The sequence below is a fragment of the Grampus griseus genome (genome assembly GCF_964374135.1).
Source record: "Grampus griseus genome assembly, chromosome: 9".
NCBI classification, from domain to species: Eukaryota; Metazoa; Chordata; class Mammalia; order Artiodactyla; family Delphinidae; genus Grampus; species Grampus griseus.
Genome location: NC_139003.1, coordinates 26,716,221 through 26,742,427, shown reverse-complemented (window position 1 = coordinate 26,742,427; position 26,207 = coordinate 26,716,221).

Sequence of the window (26,207 nt, the reverse complement as noted above, 5' to 3'; positions counted from 1 at the left end):
TATATATGGCTTAGCATAAAGAGCTGTGGGCTTTGAAGGGCTGAATATTCTTAAATAATGAATACACCAATACGTGGTACTTCGACTTTCTAAACTGTATGACTTTGGACAAAGCACTTAACTTCCAGCCAGTATTTCTTCATTACTACAGAGGAGATTGTAACCTCTTTTTAGCTAATTTTCTTTTTTTAAAGCTCAAATGAGAAGATGTGTTTAAAGTACTATACAACATAAGGAAATGCTGTTAGCCTATTTTCTGTGTGTGTGTGTGCATGTGTGTGTGGTATTTTCAACACTTTCTGAATGCAGCCTCCTGGGCACTTCTTATTAGGATGCTTGTTTGTCTGCCCTCTGCCCTCCTGTCAGTGCCTGAGGAGCCCCTTCATCTTTTCTTAGTGGAGCTCCCATCGTCATCTCCATGCAGCCCAGGCTTCACACTTCTGTTGCCTAGCTTTGTACTTTTTTCCCTAAGCTCAGATGAATAGCAGGTGTTACAGATCTTTTCTAACTTAATATTATGTTTGTGGCGAAAACCACTTTTCTATTTGAAAACTTCTCCCGAGCCCTGAAGGTTACTTTTTCTATCAAAATATATTCTTTAGCTCTCTGACATGCTAGCTTATTAAGCTGCAGCTCAGCTCTGGGTGCTCTGATGGAGAAAAATCTGCTGGCTGTTTTTTCCTCTAGTATTTGTCTCAGGCTTTAACCAAAATATAAGCAGACAAGTGTCTGAATATATAATTACAGTAATGTATGATATGATACAATGTAGTGTAATATAATGTACAGTATAATACAATACAAATAATTTTGTGCTACACCATCCCCAGACAAACTGCAGATTGCCCTCTTCATGCTTCTGTACATGTCACAGAGAATTTTGAAATGTGATTGAGATTACTGCTGGGTTAAATGTAGCAGAGGATTTTTAATTTTTTTTTTGGCCCCCTAAGAAATTATTTTGCTATTACAGTCTAAGACTTTTAATAGAAAGCTTTTGTATGCTCTCTCTCTTTGCTTATAAGTTACGGAGAGAAGAAATTAAAAATGCAAGTATACAGTTAAAAAATTCTATTGCTTAAACTGAAAATGCTTCCTTCTAAAATCCTAATGCTAAATTCAGTTCCATTTTTCACCTTGGCTCATGAGATATTTTACACAGCTGGTTTATGAAATGGATGAGCAAAATATTCTATTTTTCCTTTAAGTTTGCTAAGTGTCCTGTAAAGATCATCTCAGTTTTGGAAAGCTCTGCTCGTTGAAACCATCTTCTGGCCGTTGCTAGTTTTATATCCTCTTGCTTCCACTGCTGCCTGAGGTTTCAGGCCTTCTTTTACTCCAGAGATGTCTTCTGCCTCATTCTGGGATCGTGGCCATCCTATCACTCTGTTCTACCACTAGCATCTATACAAACTCAGCAGCTGAGAATGCTTTCCCCCTACTAACTAGAGGTGCAGGGTAGGTTAGTTCCTTTTTGATTGTCTCCCAGAATTCTTTAATTGTCTATTAACAAAAGGAACTCTGACCTTGGGGTTAGGAAACATCCTCCATTTATAATTACTCTTCCAAAATGAACAAGTCTGTTTGAAATCTTTTAGATTAAGATTACCTAGGTGTTCCCCTGCTGGCCAGTGTTCTTTTTCTCTGCTGAATATATGAAATTTCCTCTTAATTTTTATTCTCTGAACCATTTGTCTCTGTTAGGCTGAGGCTGCATGGTGCCAGAGTATCATGGTTTTCTACAGGATAAATGTTTGGACAAATGACGTGGCTGTTTAGTTAAAAACAAACAATACCTGTACCTTCTGATAGGCATGGCATCAGGGATCATCAGCTTAACTTTTATATGTGTTTCTTGGCAGGGTGGGGATGAATTGTCCACTTTTATGTCTGTGTTGCATAGGCAAGGTCTGCACTCATGTCTTTGGTCATTTACTTGATATATCCTACTTGATATGTCATGTGAGACTGTCCTTCTGTCATAGAAGAATAAAAATGAAGTGATAGAGAAAATCCCTTGTGTTAGCACCCTGTTTTTTTTATCTTAAAGAAAATATATGAGGATTTGGGAGATACTTTATTATCTTCCCCTAGAATTGATAAACTCTGTTCAGTAATGATCTTAATTTCAATATAGTCCTTTCAGTGCTCTCAGGGCTTCCAGATTTAAAGCTGGATACCCTATGATAAGGCATTTATTTTCTGTGTGCTCTTCTCCACGTTTCTCAAGTGTTAGTTAGAAGATTAGAGTATATGCACTATTAAATGCCAGACCTCCTATGGAAATTGTTGACGCTTAAGGCTATTTCATTAATCTACAAGTTTGACATGATATTTAGGAGCAAGAAATATGGGTGTCTCCAGAGCCCCAGAAAACAATAAGCCTAAAATGGAAAACAATCATAGGTAACTCTCATGTCTTCATTGTACTATGGAAAAGAATAAAAATCCATCAGTCTGAAAATTTCATTTTCACCAGTAACCTTTAAAAAAAAATGTCTGCTCACAACTGGTAAGATACTAGTGAGGAATATGCTCTCATCTCTATTCCAGAGGTATTAATAAAATGACCACAATATGCTGCAGAAGGGAGAAAAGGTTTAGATGTTGATGTTGTTCAACATAAAGTATATTTTTCTCTCCTTATGCCTTACTGTCATTTGTTCCATTTTATATAATTTTAGAGCTAGAAGGAGATTTTCAGTATCTGTGCTGCCAAAGCAATCACTAGAAGGAGACTCAAAGTTCACCTGCTCACCTTTTTCTGTAGTGAGCAGGCTGAGATCCAGAGTTGTGACTGGTCCAGGATCTCCACCCTATTAGATCAGAGGCAGAGCTGATACTTGGCTATTGCGACCAATGGCACAGGGTGCTGTCCACTAAATCTCAGGGTGTCTCTTTGGCTCATTCTTACTTTCATTTTCAGCCATGTGACCTGGCTCAGTTGTGATGAAGAAGAATAGAAGGAAAACACAATTAGTAAACATCAAGGTTGGGAAATTATAGATTTTTTGTTTTGAAAAAGTACAGATTCAAAGGCATAGTCTATATAGATATAGGCAAATGTTGCAGAATTTTAAAATGTAGTCTTCTAACTTTTTCTATATCTGAATCAAAGTGAAAATTCTAGATTGGATTTTTAGTCTAGATCACCAATTTCAGACTACGATTCAGGAGAAAAGATGTTAATGGACGTCCTCCCAAAAAAGTTTCCATGGCAAAAAATGTTGAGAATTCCAAGGGAAACAAAGCTGTAGAACTTTCAAAACCTTTGTCTTGGTAATAAACATGCACTGTGAATCCCCAGATGGTGTAGAGAGCTCAGTGTTTCTCAAAGTCATAGAACCAGGAACTCCTTTTTTTCCCAATTAAATATATTATAATAGTTGGGGGACCTCTAGTGTGTTTTCAAGCAGTTCGCGAAAGTCTTTCCATCCAGTTCCATGGCTTTAAATTTTTTCTAAATGCTGATGGTGTCCGTATTTTCATCTCTGCCTCTGATTTCTCCCTTGAGGTCCAGAATCACATAGCTAACTGTCTCCACATCCCTATTTGGATATCTAATAGGCATCTCCAGCCTAATATAGTCAAACAGACTATGTCCACGCCACACGTTCGTACACTCAACCTGTTTTTGTCAGTAATTCTCATCTCAGTCAGTTGCACCACCATTCATACAGTTGTTCATGCCAGATTAAAACTAGCTGTCACCCTGGAATCCTCTTCTTCTGCCACAGGTTGGATTCTCTGGAAGCATATGCTCAGATGAAGTTTGGCATGCAAGATCTTTATTAGGGACCAACACCCACGAAAGGAAGCCGGTGGAGGTGAGATTAGGCAGAGGGGAGATTAAAACGTGCAGTACAGTCCCAACAGTGCTTCAGCCAAGCTGGCTGGGAACTCTGAGTGAATGATGCCCACCAGAGTTGTCCCTTCTTAGGATACAGTGGCTGCTCTGTAGGACTCTGGCCTCCCTCAGATCAGTTGCCGTATCAGATGCCCAGGGAAAGGCATGACTCAGCTTTGAGATGTTTTCTCACAAGCAAGTGCTGGTTGGTACCCTGCTGAATTCTTGAGGTCGCCTCACCAGAGCTGTAGAGTTCTCTCCCTCTGAGTGGCTTTCTCTGCTTGCAGACTCCATCTCCCTTGGTCTTCTAGGACATTCAGCTCTTCTTCCCCAACTCAGGTTACTCTGTGTGGCTCTGCCTGGGTTCCTTTTTCTTGATCCATTACCCAGAATCTCTTTCAAGCTGTAACCTGGGGCAGTTGTAGTTTTACTTCATCTGTTTACCATCTTTCAGAGATAATTGTCCTTTGTTTTCTGTCTAGTGTCTTGAAAATAATGGTTTCAAGTGTTTTGTTTTTGTTTGTTTTTTTCAGTTGTTTCAAGGAGGAAGGTGAATCAGTTGCTTGTTATTTCATTTTGGCCAGAAGTGGAAGTCCCTAGAGTGTATCTTTTAAACCTTTCTTTGTACAGTTTGTTTACTGTTACAAGAAAATATTTTCTTGCAAGCTTCAATTATGTCTCACATCACTCCTCCATCATAATTGAAGCCTGTGGTAACTGCCCTCATTATAGTTTGAAAGATTTTTTTTCTCTTCCTCTCTCTTCTTCCCTTTATTTCATCCCTCCTCTCTTTTCAAGAGAGAAAACATCACACACACACACACACACACACACACACACACACACACACACACACACACGTTATTTAAATTGAGAGTAGGAATATATCTTACTTCATCTCTCCATGTCCAAAATAGCTTAAGAGAGCTCTGTCCAATTGAACTTTCTGAGATAATGGAGATGTTCTGAATCTGTACCGATCAAGGCAGTAGGCAGTAGTTACATGTGGCTGTTGAACACTTGAAATGTGCCTAGAACAAGCGACACACTAAAATTTTCATTTTATTTAGTTTTGATTAAATTAAGATAGCCATGAGTAGCTGGTGGCTACTGTATTGGACATTGCGGGCATAGAGTTTGTTTTCGCCAGAGGTAAACAGCAGCTTAGAATGTTATAGTTCATATCTCCCTTGTCCACCAATTTTTTTCTAAGCAATTCATTCTGTTGATAGGTTGAACTGCTGTGGAATAGGGTCCAAAGCATGAACTCCTCTCTTTACTTCCAACTGCTAATACTACTTTCAAACTATATGCGTGATAACATTTAACTTCTTTGAATTTCAACTTTCTGAACAAATGGGGCTAATGACACCTCATATGGGTTGGTTAAATTTTATGTAAGATAATGCATGGTACCTAGTTATTGCTCAGTAAACATTAATTTTTTCTTTTCCTTCTCCTATGTATCTCTTTTAAAAAATAAGAATATTTCTGAAGGTGATGCATATTAAACCACTCACACTTTTGTGTTATTAATTTTAATAAATACCTTTCGTCTGGCTTTATTTGTGCACAGGGAAAGTACTCTCAAAGAAGGAAGGCGAGAAGCAATTAGACTATCTTTGAGGAAGTAGGATGCACTGAAGATAGAGTTCATCAACTTGAAATGTCAGCAGAGCAAGATAGCAAAGAGAAACCCAAAAATCATTCAGCCGTAACAAGATAGTTGGTGTCCTTTTTACTCTCAGGTTATATGGGCACCCCTGTGGTTACTAAAAGTCAACGAAATTTCTTCCAACATGTTGTTCCCTGAGAACACTCCATTCATAGTGATCTTTTACCACCAAGCTTCACGTTCAGCTCGTCGGGGCTGGATTAATGAACTGGTGTAGCAGTCTGCAGCCAGGAGCCCCAGAGATAACCTTCAGATCAGCGACGACGATGACAACACAGCATATTTAGCTTGTCTTTTAAAAATAACACCACAGGCACGCTGGAGACTTAATTCCATTGATCTCTGTTGCTTTTCTTCCCCTTGTCACCTCATCTGGCGTGGAATGTGGCCGAGAGCTCTCCAGTAACAAGGAGCTTCTCTATTCACAACGTGACCACCGTGTGAGATTGTTCCGTAAGCCAAGTGTTCTGTTGGCAGTCATCGAGGTCTGTCACGTGCAAGCCCTGGACTGCGTGTTTGCAAAGGGCTAAGAGGATTTGGGGGGGCCTGATATCAGGTGGCAGAGAAGCAGGAGTTTATGCTCTCCTTGGCTGCATTCTTACCTGCTCTGGAGTGACACTGGGAAAGTTATATCACGTCTCCTAGCTTTAGCTTACCCATTTGATTAAAAAAAAAGGAAAGAACAAGTTCTAAAGTAGGGGTGATAGTGCTATTCAGGGCGGTTGTGTGGATAAATCAGATCAAAAAAGTAAAAGGAAAACCTCTATGGGTTACACAGTTCTTCTTTTCTAGAGCTATGGCATTCATTTAAGCTGAATTCCCAGATTTGATCTGATTTAATTATTTAAAAAATTTATTGGTTTAAACCATTTAAAAACTTTAATGGAAATTGGCACTTTCTAACATAGGTTGTGTACCAGTTTTCACACTTTGGAAACCACTAGTGCATTAGCTTGTACTGGTAGGCTAACTAATTTTGGGGCAGATGCAAAAAAAAGAAGGCTTTTTTCCCCCTGCCAACACTGAATTATAAGACTGTAGATGTATTACAAGTCTTAAAAGGTCAGGCCTTCACCTAGTCGCCGAGCTAAATTGTATTAGCAAGTACCCAGTAGAGCACATCCACACTGAACTTATGAGAATGCCAGCCAAAGCTTAGAGGTCCCGCCTCCCCCCAGCTGATGCCCATCTTCGGCTGGTGCTGCGGCCCTGGGGATGGCAAGCAATGCTCGGAAACTCACACCAAGTCGTTTGGAGTTGTGACGATACAGTTATGTTTATTTATATGCGAGGTTCAACTTTTATAGCAAAAAAAAAAAGCTGAAGTCCTCAATGTATTTTATACAGTGAAATCGTATAAAATATTTCTGTTATCCCTGCAAAGTTACAATATCATCCTGAAGTACAGCACAGTAAGCATATAAATAAGATTCTCCACCTCTTTCAAAGATAAAATTGAAGGAAATAAATTGAAACCTGACAGTGAAAACATACTTTTGAACATCATTTCAAATGACCATTTGGTAGGTGAGGGAACAGAACACAGCACTGAGGAAAATCTCATGAAAGTATGTGCTGGTGATGTTGCAGCAGGTATGTTACGTGAGCTTTCATAGAACGACGACGGCTGTTGTCTCGTAAATACAGTTTAGAGAAGCATCTAAACATGCACTTGTGACAATGGTGGCAAACTGTCTTCTCCAATATCCCTTACTTTCTACTTCCTAAGAGAGCGAACCTGACTCTTTGCTGGGCACACACCTCCATGAACAAAGACTGCATTTCTCAACCTTCTTATGCTAGATATGGTCACGTAAACAGAAATTTTACATGGCATATTCTGGGAGTGCCTCTGTCCTTTCTTGCCCCTTTCTTCCATCCCACTGTGTGGAACATGAATGTGACTGCTGGAGCTCTGGCAGCAATCCTGGTCACCTGAGGAATGGTAGAGCAGTGTCTGCTGGGTTTGTGGAGCCACCTTACTAGCCCTGGGCTGCCTATTACTGAATTCTTTTGTATGAAAGAAAATAAACGTCTGTCTTATCTAAGACACTATTATTATGGTTTTCGATCGTACTCTGTTTTAAAAAATCCTAACTGATATATACATCTACTCCCTTGAAGACAGAAATTATGTAACATTGTTATAGTTCTAGTGACACTAAATTAAAAAGCTTTAGGTTGCTCCACTTGGCTTGACTTTGATGCCATATGTTCTGGGGGATGAATACGAGGGCACTTGCTACTTTTAAAGCAAGCAGCATATGCATTCTAGGAGCAGAAACTATCAAATGCTTAAGATCGATTCTCAGTACACTATCAAATAAAGTGAAATCTAGTGACCTTTGTGCTGATAGAATAATTACAATAGCGGAAGACTGCAGGTGAGATAGTTCCTGTAATGTAATATCCAAAATGTTGCCAAGAAGTCCTTGTAAAGTAGAGCTGCTTCTTGCCCAAGAAGTAAGTTCTCTGACAAAAATCACAAGTAGTATTAGCTGCTAAGTTCCCTTAAAATTCTCATAAAGTGAGAATATGTATATAGTTTCAGGTTACAGCTCTATTCAGATTTCTGGGAAGTCAAAACATTCTTCATTTGTGTTTATGGTAAAATCCCTAATTGTGAGTGGGCTACGGGGGAGAAAATTCAGAACTTCTCCGTTTCTCTTCAGGGTTTACTTCTGATTTATATATTAAGCTTCTAAATCCCAATACACACTAATAAATTTGTTTGGGTGAAGATTAAATAAGATAGGGGAGTTGCATATGTTCAGCTAGGTTTCACCTATAGCTAGGTTTCAAAGTCAGCTCACGATGTGTTATGTGCTCAGGAAGTGTCAGCTTTGTGTGCTGCTTATATATCCTCCAGGTGTTAGGCAGGTACCAACGTCTTTCAAAACATCATTGGTTAATTTTCACACAGAATGTCAGTTTTATGAGGGTATGTTCTTTGACTGTAAACTTTTCAAAATTCTTTGTAATTATGTGGGAAATGGAGTCCATAATCTTACTCTTTTATGTCTAGGTTCATTTGCAAGGTGTTGGTATAAATAGTTCACCATGTATATTATTGATAAAGAAAGTATATTAGTCAACTGTTTTTAAGAATTATAAAGACTTGCACTGGCTTTGTATCTTGCTGGTATTTTTAACCTACTGAATGAATTTGTAGAGATAGGAATGTAGCTGTACTCTGTGGATAAAATCCTAGGAATAAAATAAGACTTTAAGTTTGGACATGAAAAATACAATAATTATGACTCATTTGTTGCTTTGACAGAAATGAGCACTGAAGAATCTTTTAATTTTAAATTAATTTTTATTTGTGACAAAATCTTATGAGAAAATTTAAAATTTTTTATTTTTTATACAAGTTTTAAAGGTTACTTTCCATTAACAGTTATTACAAAATACTGGCTGTATTCCCTGTGTTGTACAATACATCCTTGAGCCTACCTTACACCCAGTAGTTTGTGTCTCCCACTGTCCCACCCCTATATTGCCCAACCCCTCCCCACCCACTGGTAACCACTAATTTGTTCTCTGTATCTGTGAGTCTGCTTCTTTTTGTTATATTCACTAATTTGTTGTATTTTTTAGATTCCACATATAAGTGATATCAGACAGTATTTGTCTTTCTCTGACTCATTTCACTTAGCATAAGGCCCTCCAAATCCATCCATGTTGCTGTAAATGGCAAAATTTCATTCTTTTTGGTTCTGAGAATTCATTCTAACTTACACTAGTACCAGCCCTTCCTAGGGCTGCCTGACTTCTACTCTAGTTTCTCTGAGAAGGGGAGGAGGCAGACAGACATAAATGGTGATGACATCCTATGGTTGGTAAGAGTGAAACTGAAGATAGATAGGGATCGACCTAGAGGGATAAGGGAGAGAGAATTTGGAATGAGATCCCTTTAGGACAAGGATGATAACACGTAGAATGACACGGATTCTCAGCTTGAGAAGGAGAGACTTGGATGTTACCTAAGGCAAGAGGAAGAGTGTGTGTCCTTTGAGGGATATTGCTTAGATTTTTTTTTAGTCAACATATTCCAACTCTGCAAGCGGGGAGAGGGCTGATGTAGTTGAGTCCTGTCCAAGGACACGAACTCAGTTACGCTATTATGGAAAGTAGTGGTAAAAGGAAGAGAGTAAATATCCTTTGCAAAAACTCTTTTTCTTCTCCTTCCATGGAATATTTTTCCCTGTATTTATTTTTCTTTGGCATTGAGTTGTAAGGACCGCTATACATACGGATTTGTGAAATTTGGGTTGTAAATATAAGAAGTAACTTTATATATAAATCTTTTTGCTCTATAGGGTTTAAATCTGCCCTTAATAACATTCTATTTCCTCCACTGATAAATCAATAAAAAATTTCTGAACACCTATTCTGCTCGTTTCAGTCACCTTGAAAGGTGGTCAGGAGGTAAAGTGAGTTCTCTGAAATTAGGGGCTCTCTGTTCTGTAACATTCTGATTGTGCGAGGATTTAGAGACCTAGGTTCTTAAGAAGAAGGGAACCACAATCTGAAAAAAAAAAGACTTTTTCTTTTGGAAATAATACCGATTCTAATCATCTTTGCTTTAATTCTCATGAGGACGGAAATCTGGGAACACCTACATATGAGTTACTATTATTTTAAGTTCTTGCCTTGAAGGCACATGAATCCATTTATTAAAGTTTATCCTGGAAGTAGGTCAGCATAAAAAGACTTCAGTTATTTGTATATTGTCCCTCTGTGGTCTCTTCTTCCAAAACGTTTTTTTTTTTTTTTTTAAGATTTAATATGACCTGGCTAAGAATCAGAGAGAACCAGATGCATGTCCTCAGGTAACACTCCCTGCTCGGACGTGGCCACAATCAGGGCATGGTGTACAGCAGGGACCTCTAATTCTGGTCCACAAGCATCCTCACAGAGGCACTGAATCATCCTGGAAAGCCAGAGAGGAGCTTTGTGCCAGCAACTTCCCTAAGCTGTCTTTGAAACTGACCTTATTAAATTTCTGCTGGGGTAATTTGCGCTGGGGATCTCCTGAGTTACTTGAATGGATAAAAATAAGCTGTCAGTCTTTGACCTGCCTCTAGTTAGTAGGACCGGGTTCATGAGGGGTTAGCAGGACTTCTGCTTCAGGCTGGGGGAAAGCTCACGCAGGGTTGATGCCATCAGAAAGCATCTAGTTCTTCCTGCCTGAGCCACAGAGTTCTCATGTGCCCCCTCCTATTATCTGCTGTCCCCATTGGGAAATACAAAAGTTATGGTAATAAAAATAAGAAAAAATGACTACTCTATTATTTTTGCCTCTTTCATCAGGGAGCACATGTGCTGGGGACCTGACTGAGCGCAACTTCTTTCCAAACCTTAGGGTGTGTTGGCTGGGTTTCCTCCTTTGATTCGATGCCAGCATCCAACCATTTATGCAGAATATTTCTGAACCTCAGTCGCTGGCATTATTCTAGCTATTTTCCTAGGATACGCCTCTTACCCTGTGCATGTCTGTGGCTGTAATGGACACTTGGTGGAGGCAGGTACTCTCTGGATTCACACACAGACTTAACCAGGAAAAGAACTGATAAAAAAAAAAAAAAAAGATAAAGGTAAAACTCTGCTTAAGATCCTGAGTAAGAATAAAATGATAAAACAATGTGTGAGGACACAGCCCTTGAGCTGACATCCCCATCAGGGTCAGATGAAGGTCACTGTGTAGAGGCTATGGCAGACATAAGTGTCTGTGTCCTCTAAAGGCCAGACTTTCCTACAGGGCTCCCTGGAAGGGACACCTAGAAGAAAGACCTGAGTACACCTGGAAACTGCAAGTGGTAGGGACACCTGGAAGGGAGACCTGGTGGAGATTCCAAGGTCACTGTCATCTTTGAGAACATATACCACTTAAGCAAGGATTTGCAGGAGCTGTCCCAGAGCCACACTAGGATCAGTGTCTCTCCTGTCCGGCTCTGCTTGCTGGTGAGCGTTTAGAAACACATCTACATCATGTGTTGGGTCCAGAAGATTGGAGAAGAGACCAGGCTGACATTTATGTAGTTACTGGGTGTGCGGCTTAAATGAGGTGAAAAGAAAGTAGGGTGACTACCATCCTGCCACAAATCCTGACGAACATTTCTTGGATTCAAGGAGAAAAAGGTAAGAGGAAAGGAAGAGAGAAGAGGCAAAGCAGTAAAGGGCAAAGAATAAATAGAATGGCACAAGTGAAGGCATGGAAGATGATTCTAGAAAATCTTCTTCCATCAGAGGATGCAAAGGAGGGAGAACACCACTTAACTCCGCTGTCTATCGTTTTTATCTTTTGGGAAGCAGTGGCATAAAATTCAATCTAATTAACAGGATAAAAGGGGATTTAGCTTATACCAGACACCATATTTCATGCTGTGAGGGATAAGAAAATGAAAGAACAGTCCCTGCCTCTCGAGGTATTGCAGTATGGCCAGGGAGATGACACATTCACAAGAAACAATAATTCACATCCCACTGAAGTAAGATCTGAATTAAAGATGCAAGCAAATAGCCTGGGAGCAGAGGAGAACAGAGTAATGAATGTTGTGTGTGGAAAAGCCTCATGGAGCAGGTGTGGGTATAAGGAACAACTGAGGACGCGAAGCAGACAAAGGGGAACAGCCTTCCGACTGAGGAGAGAGCTTAAGCGGAATAAGCATGGAGCTGGATAGGGCTCCCTGTGTTTGGAGAAAGGTGAACTTTCTCGTGACACTGGAGCTAAGGGTGAACAGTAGGTGGTAAGTCTGCAGGGGAAGGCGAGGCCAGGTTGTGCAGATCCTATAATGTCAGGCTAAGGAGGTTTATTTGATGATGTTTGGAATGGCAGCTAATCAAGAAGAGACTGACAAGGTCACAGTTGTGCTTAAGGAAGATGAATCTAGAGGTGTTATGCGAGACACTAGAGAAAGCAGAGACTGAGATAGGGAATATTGCCCAGTCATCTCCCATTTGTGCATACTTTGCAGGCAGAGGCACTGATTGCTTTTGTCCTGAACTATCTTTTCAAGGAGGTTTTTTTTAGTGAACAGCTTAGGGAGACAGAGATAGTGTCTCCTTAGAGAGCAGAAACATAGGCAGACCTTCATGTTCCTTATAAAAGATTCAGTTTTCCCACTGTATATGCAGGAATTTATATGGGCCCATCTTCAGTGCCCTGTGGAACTTGGAAGTAAAGGGAACTGACATAGATATGTTGCTTATGTTGCTTGCTGTGCTGTGATTAATAAAGTACGTTGTTTCTGACCCCAAAGTCTCATGCCTTCAGCCATAATCCATGAAACCAGGGCATGCTAACTTGTTGCTTTAAGTAGTGTAAAAATCTCAAATCTATCATAATTTTTCTATGAAGGGTATACCCTTGAGAAGCTATTTCAATAACCTTAATAGTAAAGACTTGTTTTAGGGCAGAGATATAATTTCATTTATTTTATATATTTTAAAATTTATTTTTGTATCCTGACATTTACATACAACTGATCTTATAATGTCTAGAAAATACTGTTCCGTTATTACAAAGGCAACGTGGGCAGCAGACACCCTGACCCAATGCCATCCACAATCATCAATTCACCCTTCGTCTTTGTCTTGAGTCTCATCCACTAGAGTCTCAGGGAAAGTGTGGCTCCAGGAGAGGGTGAGTATCGGGTTCCTACCATGTATAGAATACTTTTACACTTTGAGTTAGCTCTTTCAGTATGCCTAAATGAAACCAAAATAGATGTCCCCAAAAATGTCTTATTATTGTAACTATTCAGGGGTTTAGTTTAGCCAGTAGCCTAGCAGGTAGTAGTTAATTAGTAAATATTTAGAGACTGAAAGAACAAGTGAAATAAGGTAATTGAGATTCAAAAACAGAACTAGGTGGGAAATTCTTGTCTTTAATCACCTACCCCAATTCCAAAGATAGAATTGTGTTCAAATTTATTTAATTCATTGTCTTTATACAATATGAGCAATACTAGATAGATATTTTTAGGAGTGGTTCTGCCACTTAGTATTTTTGTGAACTTTAACCTCAGTACTTTTACCATGAAGTGAGACGGTTGGACTTGATTATCTTTGGAGTCTCTTCCAGTGTTGGATTTCAAGAAGTACACTTCATGGAGCTGAGTTATAATATTATTTCCACCTTCTTTTTACCTTGAAAAGAAGAGCCAGGGACTTCCCTGGTGGCGCAGTGGTTAAGAATCCTCCTGTCAATGCAGGGGACACGGGTTTGATCCCTGGTCCAGGAAGATCCCACATGCTGCGGAACAACTAAGCCCGCGTTCCACAACTACTGAGCCTGCGCTCTAGAGCCCACGAGCCACAACTGTTGAGCCCGCACGCCACAACTACTGAAGCCCACGCGCCTAGAGCCCATGCTCCACAACAAGAGAAGCCACCGCAATAGAAGCCTGCGAAGAGTAGCCCCTGCTCACCGCAAATAGAAACAGAAACAAAAACCCAACGCAGCCAAAAATAAACAAATAAATAATTTTTTAAAAATCTTAAAAACAGGAGAAAAGAATAGCCAGAGAAGTTATTTCGATAGTAAAGAAGGAAAGATGAGCAATCTGAGTATGTATGTCAAATAAGCTCCTTAGTTTCTTTTGCTATTAATAGCTTTCTGGCCCCTTTCTTCACTTTGAAGCAAAACGTAAACGAAAGGGTAGTAATTCTTTGACTTGTAAGTTCATAGTATCTTTAATCTCTTCCAAAGATGACGAAGAATGGGTTTGGATAAGGATTCTTTCACATGGTCATAAAAGTGGTGATATTCTCACTAAATATAGAAACACAGTTTCAGTACTGAGACTTCTGCCATCATGATTTGCAGCTAGTAATTAGCTTTTATTGTTTGCTAGAAGTGTGAAAAAGCAGGTAGGAAAATTCTTCACTGTTGGAAGAAATGGCCTATTAATTGTGATTGCACAAAAACAAAAACACCTCATGGTGCTGTTTCTCCTGCCAAGTGTAAAGATGGCCAGATGGCTGGGTGAGTTCAGTTGGTTGAACCATCCTTTTAAAGAGGCCGAGGTCACAGGTTGAAGTCCAGTATGGGCCAGCCAGCTCTGCTCTCTTCTGCCCTGCCAAGCATCTTACCAACAGGAACCTAACTTGTAGTCCGACCTTACTGATGTTATGTCAGTTATGACTTCACACATGATCAATAGCGAAAAGAAGGTTACCAAGTCCACTCTGTTCTGCCTACTTTGAATTCATGATTTCCGTATATGCCAGTGCAGTTTAATTCAACAAATATTAATTGCTTTAATGTGCTTAAACCCATGAGCTAGGCAAAAGAGTTTGGCCTGGTGGTATGATATAACACCTATTCTGGAGAAGCTTATTGTCTTGAATGGAAAGAGAAACTCATGAAACATTGGATCAAATCAAAATAAACTAGAAATAGTATAGAAGAGTACCTGGCTAAATCCCTGGAGCAGTAGTTAACACGCACATTTTCTTGAAATAATTTTCCTCAGACTATATGCATATGCATGTTCAGTATCAGTGACTTAATTTTTAGAACTTCTTTGGAATCGACTAATGTTTACCTAGAGCAAAACATCTTTGCTTCCAGCTAAACTGTGATATCGGCCTAAAAGTGAATCTGTGTATGATTCTATTCCCAGAAATGTCATCTTGGGTATGAGTACCCAATTATGTAATATTGGGACATTAGGACAGTGTCTCTTCCTCTATGTGTGTATATTTTTTTTTCTTCACAATGCAATCACTTACCCTATTGCTTTATAAATTATCTTTAGAAGGCTAGTTTTCAATGATTCGATACTTGGGACTATAAAATCACTTCCTCAGAGATAATGAACAAGTCTTCCTTTCTCTTAAAAAAAAAAACTTATTCTTTACATTTACCTGAGCTAACCTGACTCCCCTAAGTTTTTCAGTAACTCCTTTATTCTCCACACGCATCTGGATTCTCTATTTGCCTGGCTTATGCCAAGGAATGTTCTCAGATCCAACCGAGACTGGTAGACTTATCCTTTGCTTAACAACTTTAATTTTTTCCTGAAAACCCTGCTAGTAAGTGAAAATCTGTTAAATTAAAAAAAAAAAAAAAAAAAAAAAAAAAAAACCTTTAGAGAAAGATCATGATGTGTTTCCTCTCAACGTAAGACATCCAAACAATTTTCACAGATAGAAACATTTGGCGATAAAACAATAAAAGCAGGCTTATATAAGCAAACAGTTTGCACGTAAAGAAGTGTAGGTTGTATATAAAATGAAATGTACTGAAAAATTATTGTAGGTACCAAATGAGGCAGAGAAACCATGATGGTAAGTTTTGGGGATGAAAGGGTATGAGCTAATCATCCTTTGAATGTAGATTCTTTTTTTCTGCACTGTTTTCTTCATCAGTTTTTCAAACATAATGAGGCCCATGGCTATCTTGCCCTCAAACTGCACTTAAAAGCAAATTTGCAGCTTAGAAAACTCGCTTTTAGGGCAGAATAAAAACTAACCACAGGAGTGCTTTGAAGCCCATGGAAAAAGTGCATGTGCACATTTTCTATGAAAAGTCACAGAAAATTTAAACTTTCCATTCCACTCACTTGACTTACATACACAGAGAAAATGTTTCGAGTTCTTCTAAATATGGCACACAATTCAGATTTGTTCCACATGATGGCCTCTGGCTACAAACTTTTATGTTGAGTAAACATGTGTGTCTTAACCTGAAACTACAATTTTAAACTATTACTTAATGGCGTTAAGTAATATGGAGCATAATTTTTGGGTGTGTTTTTGGATAAAAAAATCATTATGAAGAAAACAAAGGAATCATCTGAAAAGTGGTATAACTTTGAATTGTTATTACGAAAACTTACTGATGAGTAATTGTGTGGAATGAATCTTTATTCTTGGTTCCAGAGGCCATCTTTGGACACCCAGCTGGGTGAGGGGTTCCTTCCCTTTGCTCTCCTCTGTGTAGACTTTTTCCAACCCTTCAATGTTGCTTTTAATGATCTCTTTGTGTATTTCTACTACTGTATTTAAGATCTTTGAGGGAAGGACCATAATTTTTGTGTCCCTAACACTTAACCCAATACCTGGCCTGTAGTTCTTGAATGAATCAGTGAATAAATACATCTCCAAATTCACTTCAACTACCTGCCTCCAGATGCAGGTTACTTCTGGAAGTAGTTTCTGTGTTACCTACTCAGTAGACTACTGGAAATGGTTGTATGTCTTAAGTTACCCCAGATCAATAGAGCATTTCACGTCTGGGAGAACATTTCCTCTATCAAAATTATATCTGATAACTTGGGTGGAAAATTACTCTAGTGATCAAAAATTTATCTTTTTTTCTTTGAATTTGCCTCAGTTTCGGGTGGAATAAGATATTGGGTTTCTCTTTTAGTGATCTGAGACTATTTACTCTGGGTACCAGATGGCTGTCTCTTCCACTTGAAAATGAAAACATCTGACAGACTTCGTCAGGGCATGTGTCAGTCATGCTACTCATGGGGAAAGTCTTCCAGATGACATGCTTGTCTTGGAAGGTGTTTATCTGGAGCATGTGCTATGTCTTCAGATGCCTCAAGTTCACACATTAAAGACATCAGTTCAGTTGTAAATTGTTGCAGGTCTATAGGCTCAACGCCTGAATGAAATCATACTCTGGGAAGATGAACATTTTCATTCTGCTTTTTCTTTTTAGAGTTCTAAAATACATTTATAAACTGAAAGGGGGAAAGAAATTCGTATTTTCTTTTTAAAACACGATTCACCTTGCACTGATTTCTTCACATACTGACAGTCAACGAAATTTTCTTGGAGACTAACATCTGCTAAGAAACTGTGCCTGGGAGAGCATCCAGACTATCTTCTGCCAGGCTCTGCCCCATGCTCACTAGCAAATAACCTCTCAAAACATCAGGCTGTGCTGTGATAATGTGTTAATGTCTAGCATACAGACATCACAGCTGACAGTGCCATACAATATTTTAATAGTGAAAATAGGTTTTAGTTAAGTCACCCCTCTCCTGCACCTTGTAGGACAGCTAACAGCAGTTAGAAGGACAAATCTCTGGATGTAGAAATTGTGATCCTGGGACAGTGTATCTCTTTACAATTCTGATAACACAATCTTGGCCTCATTAACACCGAGTCCATCTCTCAGGAAAATTATCATTTGATGGGTCATCATTTCAGTGTGTAACCGCAAGAACAAAAAGGAGGAGGAGAAAGAGGAAGGATTCTGATAGACATAAAGATTTGTTATAACTACTGTAGTAATTAAGATAGTATGAACTTAGTGAAGGGTTAAGAAACCGACCAGTTTTTAAGAAACAGAGCCCCAGTATGACTTAGTATGACTTAGTTGTTGCTTTGACAAAATTGAGGTAAAGGCAAAGAAGAGGAACTTGTGTAATATTGGAAGGCCATTTGTCACCACTATAAATTATACCCTCAATAACATTTTAGAATGAAACTTATGCCAAAGGAGTTCTGAAATTATAAGCTGCAACCTCAGCTTGACAAGGCTTATTTCACTTTTGAATTGCTGATCTCTCATAGAATTCAGTCCTTGAGGTAGGGAAGAGTCTATCTCTGATTCTGCGCCTTCCCCATTAGTGAGCCCTCTGTCAGCACGGTATAAATAATTAATTATTATTAAAAACTACCATCACTGTCTTCTGTTTGTCTCTTGCCCCTGAACATAGCCAGCACTTCTCTGATAAACTTCAGGGAACAGGTTTATTGTCTGGTTGCTGTGATGAATAGGACACACCAAACATGCCCAGGGCCACAGAAAAATTCTAATAATAATAATTGGGTAAAATAGCTTCTGTGCCACATGAAGACAAGGTTATTTGCAACTCAAATATTTTTCACCGACTTGAAAAATATAATTAGAATATTTTGAGTTTTAGTCTTTACGAAGAGGCAGGAATTTATATTTTGAGTTTTAATCAATCAGCAAATATTTGTTGAGTTCTTACTACTTGTGAAATGCCTCAAGCAGCGCATTCAGGAGTGCCCTCTCTCCCTTCCTAGGTCTGAAGCTAAGCTCATGTGAAGGAATGCTCCCTCCCTACCATGAACTCTCCCATACTGAAGCTATGATAATCATTTCCTCTTTCTATTTGATAAAAACAAACAAAAAATCCTGCATTTTTAGATATATAAAAATGCTAATTATATTGATATATGTTTTCTCCAAGTCATTCTCAAAATATATAATTATTTGAAGAAAATGGAATTGTATATATACATATAGACATATATATGTATTTATGTATACATTCTGACAGTTACTTTAGGTGGGATGGGGAATTGACAATGGATTTTTTATTAACCATTACGAGATCTTGGTATTTAATACTCTTTTCTTAAAAAAATATACATGTACATTTATGTATATATACACACATACACACATATGTATACATACATTGACAATATCTAATGAAATGAAAAACACCTGAAAATAGTGAAAATACCAGCAATGACAAAACAGTGGAAGAGTCTTATCCACATGCCTTAAACCTCAAGAGATGGTAATGAGAACAGTCCACAGATTCAAGGGAGAATCCTAGCCCCACTTCCATTACCATCTGCTAGAAGCACTATGACAGCATTCTGAAAATTCTCATGAATAGTACAATATTTGCAGAAAAGTGACAGCGGTGATTTTTCTCATTGTTTCCCCATTTAGCATGAGGGAGAGCGGAAATAGCTGGTGGGGAGATGTAGACGAAGAATCAGGGCTAAAGATCGCTCACAAAAGACTATAGTTATTTGGGGGGAAGATTTGAACTATAAGAGCACCCTGGACATTTCGCCCATTCTAGAGAGGAGAGACGCAAGTTCCATTAACAAAAGATTCACAAAGCTTCAGAAGAGCCTTTTCTTCTTCCCCATCCCCACTCTCACTTCTCAGAACTATAGAATACAATGCTTCAGGGGTATTATAGCTTAGGGGGCTATAGAAGAGAATTAACCTATGTTATATCAGATCAAACAGAAATTTTGAGAAAGAAGTCTGTATTAAGCATGGCAAATATAAAAACAAATGGTATGATAAGTGTGGAAATAAATGATAACAAACAAGCACATTCCATATGCAAAAGAAGTGTGTAGAACTTTCTGAATAAAAGGCAACCTGAAGATATATTTTTATTTGTTTTGAGTTGTTTTTATTTTATTTTTGCCAGTTTTATTGAGATATATTTGACATATACCATTGTATACGTATAAGGGGTAGACCATGATTATTTGATACTTGTACATATTGCTAAATGATTACAGCAATAAGTTTACTTAACACCTCCATCACCTCCCATAATTACCTTTTTCTTTTTTTTGTGGTAAGACATTTAAGATCTACTCTGTCAGCAACTTTCAAGTATATAATACTGTAGAGTATTGTTAACAACAGTCACCGTGCTGTATATTAGATTCTCAGAACTTATTCATTTTACAACTGGAAGTTTGTACACTTTGGCCAACATCTCCCCATCCCTTCACCTCTCCACTCCTGGCAACTACCATTCCATGACCGTACAGTATTTACCTTCCTCTGACTTATTTCACTTAGCATAATGCCTTCAGGGTCCATCCATATTGTTGCAAATGGCAGGATTTTCTTCTTTCTAGTGGCTGAATAACCTCTCTCTCTCCCCCCACCCATCTATCTATATCTATCTCACATTTTATTTATCCATTCATGAGTAGATGGACACTTAGGTTATTTCTGTACCTTGGCTTATGAATAATGCTGCAATAAAAATGGTAGTGCAGATATCTTTTCGAGTCAGTATTTCATTTCCTTTGGATATATACGCCAAACTGGAATTGCTGTCATGAGGTAGCTCTAGTTATAATTATTAAAAAACCTCCATACTGTTGTCCATAGTGACTGTACCAATTTACATTCCCACCAACAGTGCACATGAGTTCCCTTTTCTCTACAACCTCTCCAACACTTGTTATCCCCTGTTTGTTTGGTTGGGGTTTTTTTTTGTTTTTTTTTTTTCTGACAGTAACTATTTTTACAAGTGTGAGGTGATATCTCATTGAGGTTTGATTTGCACTTATCTGATGATTAGTGATGTTGAATGTCTCTTCTTATACTTATTGACCATTTGAAAGTCTTTGGAAAAATGTCTGTTCAGACCCTCTTCCCATTTTTAAATCGAATTATTTTTGTTATTGCTATTGAGTTGTATGAGTTCCTTATATATTTTGGATATTAACACCTTATCAGATAGATGGTTTGCAAATATTTTCTCCTATTCCATATGTCGCCTTTTCATTTTCTTGTTTCTTTTGCTGTGCAGAAGCTTTTTAGTTTGATATAGTCCCACTTGTTTATTTTTGCTTTTGTTGCTTATGCAGTTTTTTGGTGTCCAAAAAATCATTGCCAAGACCAATGTTGTAGCTTTTTCCATATGTTTTCTTCTAGGAGTTTTACAGTTTCAGGTCTTATGATTAAATCTTTAATTCATTTCGAGTCACTTTTTGTGAGTGGTGTAATACAGGGATCTGATTTCATTCTTTTGCATGTGATAATCCAGTTTTCCTCCAAACCATCTATTGAAGAGCCTTTCATTTCCACACTGAGCATTCTTGGCTCCCTTGTAAAATAATAGTTGACTGTATATGCAGGGATTTATTTCCTGGCCCTTTGTTCTGTTCCATTGGTCTATATGTCTGTTTTTATGCCAGTACCATACTGTTTTGATTACCATAGCTGTGTAATACAGTTTGAAATCAGGAAGTGTGATGCCGCCAGCTTTATTCTTTTCTTTTTATTGAGGTGTGGTTGATGTAAAATATTACATAAGTTTCAGGTGTACAATGCATGTTGATTCACAATTTTTAAAGGTTATATTCCATTTATAGTTGTTATACAATAAAATATTGGCTATATTTCCTGTGTTGTTCAATATATTCTTTTATTTTATTTATTTTGCACATAGTAGTTTGTACCTATAATCCCCTCCCCCTCCTCCTTTCCCTCTCCCCACTGGTAACTAGTAGAACAAACCACAGTTTGTTCTCTGTATCTGTGAATCTGTTTCTTTTTTGTTGTATTCACTAGTTTGTTTTATTTTTTAGTTTCTCCAGCTTTATTCTTCTTTCCCAGGATTGCTTTGACAATTTGGAGTCTTTTGTGATTCCACCTAAATTTTCAGATTATTTTTTTCTATTTCTGTGAAAAATACCATTGGAATTTTGATAGGGAATGCATTGAATCTATGGCTTTGGGTAGTATGGAAATATTAATTTTTCCAAACCATGAACATGGGATAGCTTTCCATTTATTTGTGTCTTTTTCAATTTCTTTCCTCAAAGTCTTATAGTTTTCAGTGTATAGATCTTTCACCTCCTTGCTTAAACTTATTCCTAAGTATTTTATTATTTTCAGTGTTATTGCAAATGGAACTGTTTTCTTTATTTCTTTTTTGGATATATTGTTGTTAGTGTATAGAAATAAACTGATTTCTGTATGTTGATTTTGTGTTTTGCAACCTTACTGAATTTGTTAATTAGTTCCAAAAGTTTTTTGGTGATGTCTTTAGGATATTCTATATATGAGATCATATCATCTGTAAACAGTGAAAATTTTAGTTCTTTGGAAGTTTGGATACCTTTAATTTCTTTTTCTTGTAAAATTGTTCTGGCTAGGATTTCCACTACTACATTGAATAGGAGTGGTAAGAATGGGTACCCTTGTTTCTGATCTTAGAGTAAAATCTTTCAACCTTTCACTACTGAACATGATGTTAGCTATGGGTTTTTCCATATATAGACTTTATTATGTTGAGTTATGTTTATTCTGTACTCAATTTGTTAAGATTTTTTTATCATGAAGGATGTTTTATTTTGTCAAATCTTTTTTTCTGCATTGATTGAGATGATCATATAGTTTTTATCTTTCACTCTATTGATATGTTGTATAACATTTATTGATCTGCCTATGTTGAACTCTTCTTGTGTCCCAGAGATAAATCTTACTTGATCATGGTGTATAATTCTTTTAATGTGCTATTGAATTCATTTTGGTAGTATTTTGTTGAGAAATTTTGCATCTCTACAAATCAGGAATATTGGCATGTAGTTTTCTTTTCTTATAGTGTCCTTGTTTGACTTTGGTATCAGCATTTCTGACCTCCATAAAATGAGTTTGGGAGTATTCCCTCCTCTTTGAATTTTTGGAAGAGCCTGAGAAGGATTAGTGTTCTTTAAATGTTTGGTAGAGTTCACCAGTAAAGCCACTGGTCTCTGACTTTTCCTTGTTTGGAGGTTTCTGATTACTGATTCCTTCTTACTCGTTATTGGTCTGTTCTGATTTCCTATGTCTTCATGATTAAGTCTTGGTAGGTTGTTGGTTTCTAGAAATTTATCCATTTACTGAGTTATCTAATTTGTTGGCATATAATTGTTTCTAATAGTCTTTTATGATCTTTTGTATTCTAAAGAACATATTTTTAAAAAGCTCCATAGCACCATAAATTATTTTAATGCAACATAAATTTTAAGATCAAATTAAAACATGAATATAATGAATCTTAAGATCAGAGATTTTACCCAATTTGATAGTGCTGTTTCCTGACTCGTAACACTGACACAGGACAAAGACTAGAGAAAAATAAAATAAATCAAAGATAATGATATTATAGTAATAGAGATACCAATAGATTAAAATGTAAGATTATTAAGAAATTACTATGTGCCAGGTGCTTTTTAAGTGCCTTACATATTTCTTCATCTGATACCAACACAACGAAAGGAGTTATTTTTGTGCTCGTTTGTCTGCATTTCTCAGAGGAAGAGACTGATGCTTGAAGAAGTTAAATAACTTGGCTAAGTCACACAAATAGAAAATTGAGAAGCTGGAATTTGAATCTAAGCATCCTGACTCTAGCGCCTTCACTCTTCAGCACTGTGTTCTGTTACCTTCCGTGCCAGATGTTGAGGACAGACAGTCTCATGAAGGTTAAATGGTATCTTAGAAGTTAAGAACCCAAAGAATGGGGCAGAAAAAGTATTAGTCAAAAATATAGCAAAGCAAAAAAAAAAAAAAAAAAAAGCAAAGCAATGTTCCCTAAAATTAAGAGATGAAACTGCAGCTTGAAAAGGCACTTTGTGTTCCAGAGAAACGTACTCACACCTGTGGATGCCAAGAGTATTAAGCCTTAAACATAAAAATATTGTTCCTTACAGATTTTTTTTCCTCTTAGAGTGCCTTTTAGGAAACAATATCTCCTGTAGTGAAGAAACACTTATGTAATGTTCAGAATTCTGCCAGCTTGATTTTAGTTTCTTTGTGTTTTTTTTCACTTCTCTTTGGTTCAGCAATTAAAATTGTTGCTTTTAATTACCAAGTATCATTTATATTATAAAACTATTTCTATCTTTCTCTGTCTCCTACATATATATGTGTAGGAAAATTATGATTATCCAGTGTTAATGAAGATTATTTCTGAGTGATGGACTTGGATATTTTACTTTTTTCTTTATAAAGACCATGAATAATTTTTACAAGAATAATAACATTATCATTTCTAACATGAAAAATATACATAATTATTCATTTAAAATATTTTTAATTATAAAGAGCAACATTTCCTCTTTGTTACATATGTATTTAAGGCTTTGTCTTAGACAGGATTAACAGAAGGTTAAGAAATGGGATGTTTTTATATATATAAACTATTCCTGGTAACTCAGAGCAATTAAAGCAAGTATCTTTATGTTCTTAGAATATTAGTTTACCTTTCAATCTTTGTAGCTCTAATCTATTGAGCTTCATTTAATTTTTTTTCTTTTAAGTCTGAGTATCTTGTAGCAGTTAAGTGTTATCATTAAGAATTCAAGTTCTCAACTATAATATACTCCATGTAAAACTATTAAGTATTTATTTAACTTTGCCCAGCTTCCAGAACATTCTTTGGATGTAATGAAAAGCAAAATGTCATTACTTTCTCTTTATATATATAGATATTTTCTTTCTTTTTTTAGCTAATTTTTTTTAAATAGAAACAGCGAGTTCTTTACTGGTGATGACTTGGTACTTGTAAAATAGATAGTTCATAATCTGTTTTCTCCTCTGTCAAATCACTCAGGTTTGTGTAGCCAATAGTAAATCTTAGCTTGGTGTGAATTGGGCTTGGGCCCACTTTTTAAAATACCAATACCTGGTCCCACCCCCAGAAATTCTGATTTGATTGGTCTGGGTACATCCTGGGCATCAGGATTATTTTTCTAAGAACTGTGCATTTTTTTGTATGCATAGTATATCTCAATTTTTAAAAAAAATTAGCTAAATTCTTAAAAAGGAAAAAACCTAGGATATTAACAAGATAGGTTCCCTTTCGTTATTTTTCAATAATACATTTATTTTTTGGTCCTGCTAGAAAATTTTACAATAATCCAGTGACTTGTTATTAATCTATTAAAAATAGCGAAGGATAATTTTTTTTTAAATTATATTTCTGCTGAGCATCAAAGCTGATCTTGTGCTCAGTGGAAAAAAATGTAGGATGGAAGTTATTGTTTTTTCTCAATATGCTTAACTTTATGCTCATTTATTTATGAGCTGTATGTATGCATTATGATAAAAATGTTAGGTTAAAATACTAAATAATATTTATTAAAAGAATGTTGAATGAGTAAAGTCAATTCTGTATTCTTTTTTTTTAAAAAAATTAATTAATTAATTTATTTTTACTGTGTTGGGTCTTCATTTCTGTGCGAGGGCTTTCTCTAGTTGCAGAGAGCGGGGGCTACTTTTCATCGCGGCGCGCGGGCCTCTCACTGTCGCGGCCTCCCTTGTTGCGGAGCACAGGCTCCAGATGCGCAGGCTCAGTAGCTGTGGCTCACGGGCCCAGTTGCTCCGTGGCATGTGGGATCTTCCCAGACCAGGGCTCGAACCTGTGTCCCCTGCATTGGCAGGCAGATTCTCAACCACTGCGCCATGAGGGGAGCCCTGTATTCTTGTTTTCTAAGAGACTATTCAAATTGCAGATCAGCCAACAAGTCATTCGTTTAACAGATGTTTAGTGAGCTCTTCCTCCTCAGCAGGTATATTGGGGTGCAGCATTGATGAATAGGAGAATGCCTCTGTTGCATGGAGCTTACTTTCCAGCAGGAGAGAAAGCCAACCAATTAATTGTGCTGTTTGAGGTAGCTGGAAACACAAATAGAATTGAAATTATTGATGTTGTTTAAATGTAACCAAAGATTACATGGTGGTCTAAGGAAAAGCAGATTTAAAATCAAACACCACCACCACCACCTTTGTTTTGGATGATGTCCTGTGTTAAAATGCTTTATTTTGTAAGCTGTTTCTTTGAAAGGTCACAGTTGTATTAAAGATGGTGTCATTATAGGGACTTCCACACTAATTTACAAAACAGAAACAGACTCACAGACATAGAAAACAAGCTTATGGCTACCAAAGCAGTAAGGGGGTGGGGGAGGGATAAATTTGGAGTTTAGGATTAGAAGATACAAACTACTGAATATAAAATAGATAAACAACAAAGTCTTATTGTATAGCACAGAGAGCTATATTCAGTATACTGTCATAAACTGTAATGGAAAAGAATATGAAAAAGAGTGCGTATGTGTGTGTGTATATATACATACATATATATATATATCTTAATCACTTTGCTGTACACCAGAAACTAACATAACATTGTAAAT